The sequence below is a fragment of the Myotis davidii genome, unplaced genomic scaffold, assembly GCF_000327345.1.
Source record: "Myotis davidii unplaced genomic scaffold, ASM32734v1 scaffold424, whole genome shotgun sequence".
NCBI lineage: Eukaryota > Metazoa > Chordata > Mammalia > Chiroptera > Vespertilionidae > Myotis > Myotis davidii.
This window is the reverse complement of record NW_006295827.1, coordinates 4,318,417-4,327,483: the sequence shown is the minus strand read 5'-3', so window position 1 is coordinate 4,327,483 and position 9,067 is coordinate 4,318,417.

The window sequence follows — 9,067 nt, the reverse complement described above, 5'->3', positions numbered from 1 at the left end:
GGCCCGACCAGTGTGGGTCAGTGTATAGAGCGTCGGCCTGTGGACTGAAAGTTCCTGGATTCGATTCCGGTCAAGGGCATGTACCTTGGTTGCGGGCACATCCCCAGTAGGGGGTGTGCAAGAGACAGCTGAATCAATGTTTCTCTCTCATCGATGTTTCCAACTCTATCCCTCTTCCCTTCCTCTCTGTAAAAAATCAATAAAATAATGTTTTTAAAAAAATCAGTTTATTTAATCTTTATCTCATTTAAATAATTACTCTGTATATATAAACTATATCCTGTCTATATTATAAAACGCTGGTGGCCGTAACACTGTAACGACCACCAGGAAGTGCATTGAGCACCTCTCTGTGTCCCCACAAACCCTCTGCCCGCGAGCTGCGGCTTTCATGGCAGGCGGGGCGGGGTGTGAGCTACTAAGAGTTATGAGTGCGGAGGGCGGAGCGGCCAGCTGAGGCAAGCGGAAGCAAGCTATTCGCGCATGATTTTGTGTGCCCTGGGCCTCTAGTATATAATAAAAGCTTAATATGCAAATCCACCAAATGGCAGAATGACCGGTGGAACAACCGGTCGCTATGACACACCCTGACCACCAGGGGGCAGACGCTCTACACAGGAGTTGCCCCCAGCCCGCAGGCCCCAGTCCAGCCAAGGCTGGTGCCAGCAGGCCCGCCCCCCATCACTCGCCAGCTGGCCCCACCTCCCCAATTGCCCCGCTGGTCACCCCACATATGGGCCCTGATCACAGGCCAGGCCTAGGGACCCTACCCATACATGAATTTTGTGCACTGGGCCTCTAGTATTAGTTTAATGGTGTAAGTCAAGCATGTCAAACTTGTGGCCCATGGACCATGCAGCCCACAACAAATATTTTTGTGGCCCAGCCAATAAAATGGTATGTAAGAAACGTTTTAATCAAAATTTCGTAACAATTTTTACAATATCCTGTTAGGCATAATTATTAATAATGAACTATAACATTGGCTAATGACTGATTACTGTAATCATGTTGCATTCATTTCCCTTACGCGCTTTACGTGCAGGCGCACCATTTCTGTCCACTAATACTAGCGGCGAATATTTTAGCAGCCGATTGCCATGTCATTAGTCTTGGACTGACTTGTTTGGTGTGCACAACAGGAAATATTTCGCTTTCAGAGAACAAGAATAACAGGTTTATTTGCGTTATGCTTTTTAATTTGTGTAGTTATTCAGTGTCTGGTAAGTTAATGTTCAAGAAAAATTAATTTTTATTAAAATGTCCAATTATGTTATGTTAACATTTATTTCAGCCCTTTGTATTCAGCATGTCTCTATCGAAATAAACCTACATTTCTATGAAAATTGAGGCTTTTGTTTTTTTGCGGTCCACATAAACTTGAACCTTCTTCATTTGGCCCATGTTAGCCTTTGAGTTTGACATGCTTGGTGTAAGTAACGTGTGTGTGTGTGTGTGTGTGTGTGTGTGTGTGTGTGTTTATTTTCATGCTCATGAATTTTACTCATAGGGATATATAATCAAAATAATTTGGAGACTACTGCCCTAAACAGTTGGAAGATCCTGTTCTCAGATCAGAAGAATTTATAAGCAGAAATTTGAAACCATTCAAGACGATGATTGAAACCAGTGAGGTAATATTAGAGTATACCACATTTATGTGTTATATATAAGAAGACTCAAGATTGTAAAATATCATTTTTCTCCTAGTTACTTCCTTTCAATTAGCTCATGAATTTAATGCAATTCTAATAAAAACCCCAGTGGGATTTTTTTAATGCAACTTGACAAGATGATTTTAAAATTTATATGAAAGTAAATGTTATGAATAGCAAAGACTAGATTGTAAGAGAACAAAGAAGAGCAATTTGATTGAATAAAAATCAGAGCATGTTATAAAGCTATAGCACTTGAACCCTTGTCATATTGATTCAAGAATCATAGAAATAGTTCCCAAAAATTGACCCATGTATATGGAAATTTATTATGTTATGGCATTTCAAACCTTCAGATAAAGTCTGTTAATAGTCAAATTATTTTCAGACAATAAAATACCTGTTTGAAAAAAATAGTGATATACAATCCTGTCTCATTCCATTCATAAAAATCAATTCCAGCCCAACCAGTGTGGCTCAGTAGTTGAGCATCGACCTATGAACCAGAAGGTCACCGTTTGGTTTGATTTCTGGTCAGGACACATTCCCAGGTTGCAGGCTCAATCCCCAGTAGGGGGCGGGCAGGAGGCAGCCCATCAGTGATTCTCTCATTGATGTTTCTGTCTTTCCCACTCCCTTCCTCTCTGAAAAAAATAAAAACTTTTTTAAAAATTAAAAAAATATCAACTCCAAATCTATATATAAATAATAAAAGCATTAGATTAAGTGTTTTACAACTATTATAGAATATCTTTATATGTTGAATGTCTTTCTAAACAAGACACAAGAAAGAAAAAGATCTAATGGATAAAATTAATAAAACTGACTACATAAAAATAAAATTGTGTAGGTCAAACGATACTACAAGTGAAGACAATAACATTTCAATACATAAGGGTTTGTATGTAGAATATACATATAAATTACTCCCTTAAATTAATGAGACAACCCAACAGAATTGTGGCCAAGGGTATGAATAGACAATTCTCAGTAGAGGAAACATGAAATGCCAGTTAACGTAGATGTTCAACCTTGGAAATTACAGAAATACAAAGTAAATATAATTGAGATTTGCTTTAGGTATCAGACTGAAAAACATTTAAAAAGTTTATCAGGGGTTGGGTGTATGGAAAAATAGATCCACTCAAACTACTTGAAGCACAACTTTTGGAAAACAAATTAAAGACATCTATTAAGTTTTTTTTAACGTGAGCATGTTCTATAACCTAGCAGTTCTTATCACTGCCTACCCAGGAGATACCCTCACTCAGGTGCAAGAGAAAACTTGTACAAGTATATTCCTTATAAAAGCAAAAAATAGAAATGACCCTAATGTCCACCAAGAGAATGGTTAAATAGGATGTAGTTTACTCATACTAAAATGCAGGAGTGAAAAATAGTGGGGTAGGCCTAAAAAATATTATAAAATTATCTCCAATATAGGTTTTTCCCTTTTTTTTAATAAGGTATTTTAGCTGCAGTCATCTTTTATTTTTTTAAATATATTTTATTGATTTTTCACAGAGAGGAAGGGAGAGAGACAGAGAGCCAGAAACATCAATGAGAGCTGCCCCCCGCATGCCCCTCACTGGGGATGTGCCTGCAACCAAGGCACATGCCCCCGACCGGAATCGAACCTGGGACCCTTGAGTCTGCAGGCCGATGTTCTATCCACTGAGCCAAACCGGTTCTGGCTCCAATATAGTTTTGAGTGAAAAGACAAGGTTGCAGAATGAAATACATATTATTCCAATTTTCTTTATACTCTCACACACACTAAAATAATATTTTTCTGTGGTACCAGATATATGTGGGGCTGTAGTTAAAGAGACCTTTCGACTTATCCATATATCATGTTTTGCTAATTTTTTACAAAGATAAAAATCATACATTAATTGAATAATTGAAAGTTAATAATTAAAAAATAAGACTAAGTTTACGCTTTCCCAAATTAGAGAATTAAAGCTACTCCAAATTAACAAATAAATGAGAACATCTGTAGGAACATGCCATTACACGTGATGGGGAAATTTAGCTTGGCTAACAGCAGACATTTTAGTACATTGGGTAGCTGATACTCTGCTGTATCAGAGTATTAGCAACAAATTGGACAAAAATCTAAGTACTGTATTTACCAGCATACTGCCAGTATATAAAACCAACCAGGCTTTGATGGTAAAATATAAAAGCCCAGTTGTGACTTTAAGTCCAGCTCTTCATTGGAAGAAACTGGCTTTTAGCTTCTTTTATCCTATTTCTCTGTTAACAGGTGCCACAAAATTGATAGGCAAGCATTGCCACCCAGTGGCTGTAGTTCACATTGCAGAGTTTGTCACTGCACCCTTTTGTCCTCCAAATATCAAACCAAAGGTTCTGTATATTGGATATCCATGAAAAGTAAAATGTTTTAGAAATTCAAGAGACCCACATATGGTTATAAATTTTAAAATTCTGACAATTTTTTAAAATTAAATCTTTATTGTTGAAAGTATTACATATGTCCCCCTTTACCCCCCATTGACCCCTCTGTCCCTCCCCTGTCCATCCCCCTGCCAGGCCTTCACCACCCTATTGTCTGTGTCCATGGGTTATGCATATATGCATAGGAGTTCTTTAGTTGATCTCTTCCCACCTATCCACCCACCCACCTCCATCTTCCCTCTGAGATCCCTCTCTGTTCCATGCTACTATGTCTGTGGATCTATTTTGTTCATTAGTTTATATTATTCATTAGATTCCACATGTGAGCGAGATCATATGATACTTGTCTTTCTCTGACTGGTTAATACTCTTCAGGTCCCTCCATGCTGTCTCAAAGGGTAAGAGATTCATCTTTTTTATTGCTGCATAGTATCCCATGGTGTAAATGTATCAGAGCTTTTTTATCCATTCATCTACTTATGGGCACTTGGGCTGTTTCCAGATCTTAGCTATTTCTGACAAAAAATTTTAAAAGCCTACCTTCTATTGGCATTACTAGTTTGTAAAAGAACAGATATTTAAAGCCAAAAAATCAGAGAGGCCGTAAAATATACAGGGACAGTCCTGCTTACGAAAAAAAAAGTTGAAAATTGTATATGTATCTCATAACTTAATAATTGAGATGGTTAATTTTATGTGTCAACTTGACTAGGCCACAGGATAGATACCCAGGTAGGTAGGTATCTATTATTTTTTAGTGTTTCTGTGAAGGTGTTTCTGGAAGAGATTAGCATTTGAATTGGTGGACTGAGTAAAGAAAATTGCTCTCCTCAATCTCATGGGCCTCATCCAACCCACCGAGGGCCGAGGGCCAAATAGAAGAAAAAAACAGAGGAAGGTTGAATTTTGTCTCTCTGCTTGACTGAGTTGGAACATCGGTTATCTCCTGCCCTGGGCGGGACTTACTCCATTGTTGCTCCTGGTTCTCAGGCCGTTTACTTGGACTGGAATACACCACTGGCTTTCCTGGGTCCAGCTTCCAGAGATAGGAGAGTGGACTTCCTCCTTCTCCTATTGGTTCTGTTTCTCTGGATAATCCTAATACATATTTACCTAATTCTTCCACAATATTTACGTAACTCTCCTGAATCAATATATGTCGCAGCTTCATCAATAGAAGCAGAGCTGGAAACAGTCTTGTACAGAGATTCTTCACTTGGGAGGTATCAGAAGTGAGAGCAGAGAGAATTAATGAATAATGTGGTCCTTCCCGGATAGAGGCAAACTAACTGCCTTTCATCCACTTTATCATTGGCATTCAGAAGAACCTGTTCACCAGATCAATAGCCCGAGGAGGTTCCCAAAGCGGCGTGGATCTGTTCCAGTAGACGGCTGCTCCTGACACAGCAGCTATGACCGGGCTGTGCACCTCGCTAAGTTTACAGTAGTTCACAGTCATCTGCCATAATCCACCTGGTTTTTGCAGGAGCCAGGCAGGTGCACTGCATGGGGATATGATGGGAACTACCTCTCCTGAATCCTTAGAAGCTTTGAAGATGGTGCTCCGGGCCACAATCCCACCTGGGATGCAGTATGTGTTCTGATTTAATACTCGCTGGGTCAAGGCAGGGTGAAGGGACCAATGTAAGCTGCACAGTACGTCCATCATCCATCTTAATCGTGTCCTCGGGAACCAGGGACGTTTCCACATGGTGGTGCATGGACACATCTGACCCCCTGTGAGACATCTGGCGCCTGGCTCCACAAGCTCCCACTCCAACTCGGGCCTTGCTGATGTTTCAGGTCCCATGGTGTCAGTGTCAACGCAGAGCCTGTAGCCAACTCTGGAAGATCTGGTGTTCTCCTCATCCAGTGTCTAGTTAACTCTGGTAAATAACCACAGGTTCCTTTGGGAAATGATAAGGGACATATTTACTGACTATGCTTTCGGTGGCTCTGCAGGGTCCTTAAGTGGACTCAGCCTTCCCTACAGTTGTTGGACTCTGGTTTAAGAACTGGTTCAGCCCTAGCTAGATTTGCTCAGTGAATAGAGCATCAACCTGTGGAATAAAGGTCCTGGTTCGATTCCAGTTGGGGCACATACCTCAGTTGTAGGCTTGATCCCTAGCCTTGTGTGTGGGAGGCAACCAAGTCAATATGTCTCTCTCACATTGATGTTTCTCTCTGTCTCTCCCCCTTCCTTCCACTCTCTCTCTTAAAAAAAAAAAAATCCTGGCTGGCGTGGCTCAGTGGTTGAACGGTGACCCATGAACCAGGAGGTCACAGTTCAAGTCCCGGTTGGGGCAGATGCCTGGGTTATGGGCTTGATCCCCAGTCGGGGGTGTGCAGGAGGCAGCCAATCAGTGATTCTCTCTCATTATTGATGTTTCTCTCTCTCTCTCCTTCCTTCCTCTCTGACATAAATAAATATACATATATATATTTTTTAAAAAAAGACAATGGAAGAATATCCTCAGGTGAAGATTAACAACAACAACAAAAAAGAACTGGCTATGAGGATCCAGTATGGTCTTCACTCTTAGTGATGGTACCTGAAGTGTGATCCCCATGTGGTCTGTCAAGTATAATGCCAACTGCTGTAAAAGGGAAACGAAATTCTGTTTCTGGAATGGTCTATCTGCTTTGAGAAAATCTTTTTGTGCACAAAGGACAGAGAGCTAAAACTTTCCTGAGCTTACAGGTTTTAGGGATCGTATGATCCCTGCTTCCTAATGAATGTTTTAAATATCCGCTTGTGTGACAAGATTTGTTTGAGTCTTGATTTTATTATAACCTAGTAATTAAGTTGTGGGGCTTAGCTAACCATGACCAAGGCAACGATTTTGGTGGCTATCATCATCTACCAAAACAAACCTATGAGTTGCGCAAGGCTTGGCCAGTTAGCAGTACATGCACCCGGCAGTCTCTCACCTCTGGGCGTTTGTACTTGCTGCACCCCTTGTCTAAGAGCACCCTTCCCACGATACCTAATGGCTCACACTTTCATTTCTTTATGCCTTGGCTCAAATATTTCCTTATATGTTAGTTGTGTCCTCTCAGAACAAAGAGCTGAACAAGGATTTTATTAGGGAAAATGCCTCTGTAAGGGGAAATGGAGGTGGGCGGAGCCTAGGAAAGCTGGGAGAGCCATCAGGCCTTGATGCAAGTCTGACCCTAAGTGAGTGAGAGAGGCAGGGGAGGCTGGATAAGAGTCCTCGTGCCATCCAGGCTAAGGAAGGCTTGGGAAGGGCACTGGGGAGTCCTCCAGCTACAGGTGACGGTCAGAGGAGTCCGCGCCTCGCAGGAACAGGCCTGCCTGAGTGTGTACTCCTGCCTTGCTCGGTCTGTGGGAGCAGCTGAAGGGAAGCATGAGCTCCGTGTAGACAGAGGATAGAGTTGATAGCCCAGCAGACTACTGATTGCGTAGCTTTGACTACTTATATTCCCTGTAGCTGGAGGCCTTCGAGGAGCAGTCTTGTGGCTGCCACATTTTATCAGTTTCCCTCAGTACCCTCTATCAAACAGCCGCACAGAATAGTAAAACATCAACCACATTTCTCCGGGACAGTAAAAACGTTTCACAGACTGAATACAAGGCACATTCCAGGACAACAAAGTAACTTGAACTGGTCTTGGGAGTATATTCAAACTGGAATAGTTCCAGCTATCAAGCAATAGAAAGAGAACGAGATAAAAAGGAAGCAATGGAGGAAAGAAATAGTTTGCCTTCAGCATTTGGGACTAGTATTTGGGAACATCCTCATGGATCATAATGGGCTTCAAGAGATCCTGCCAGGCCATAAAGTCCAAACACCTTATTTATGGGGGGAAAATTCATTTATTTTTTTTATTTTTATTTTTTTAAAAAAATATTTTATTGATTTTTTTACAGAGAGGAAGGGAGAGATAGAGAGTTAGAAACATCGATCAGCCGCCTCCTGCACACTTCCCACTGCGGATGTGCCCGCAATTTTTTACAGAGAGGAAGGGAGAGAGATAGAAACATCGATGAGAGAGAAACATCGATCAGCTGCCTCCTGCACATAGCCCACTGGGGATGTGCCCGCAACCCAGGTACATGCCCTTGACCGGAATCGAACCCGGGACCCTTCAGTCCGCAAGCCGACGCTCTATCCACTGAGCCAAACCGGTTTTGGCAGGAAAATTCATTTAATCTATTAATTTTTTTAACCTTCTTATTTTGGAGGTGAGATCAGAGAAGGGAGGCAATTTCCTAACACCATGTAGCAAGTCAGTAGCAGAGCCAGGACTGGAACCCAGGTCTCTACACTCTTTGAGTTATTCATTCATGAGGGTCTCTTGTTCCTGGCCGCATGCCAAACTAATACAAAATTGTTGAAGATTAACTGGATAAACTGAAGTTCCTGCCTTCATGGAACTTCAAAGGAGGTGCTGGAGCTGGATTTTAGAAGATGAGTAGGAGTTTGTCAGAATCTACAGGGAGAGGAGGCAGTGGGCAGGATATTCGAGGCAGTGGGCAAAGTGGGGAGGCCTGAAAACAGCACCAGGGTTCAAAATCACAAGTAGAAAGACCTGTCGCAGGTGAAGTGCCAGGCTGAGGGTCGAGGTGAGGCCCGGGAGGACAGCAGGGAGGACGACAGGGAATCGCTGCAGGCTTTTGCGCAGAGAATGATGAGCTATTAAGAGCAATATTAAGAGCTGCATTCTGTCTCACTGTGGCCGGAGCACGGACTGCGTGGCTTGCTAGCTAAAGAGAGCAGGAATAGTTGCAACTAGGGAAGAAATGACTAGGGACCGTGGCAACGGGAGTAAAACAGAGTAGGGGAGAGCGCTACACTGGAGTTTTGCAGAGTGAGCCACCCCTTAAGTTGTATTCTTACTGATTGCTAAGAAGTGAAGGGCCTTGCAAAAAAATGAAAGCGCCCGCCGGAGCAGAAGCTCGGCAATGCATTGTGCGGGAAGGAAGTGAATTCAGGCCGCCTGCGGGAGCTCGGGCTACGGTCACACAC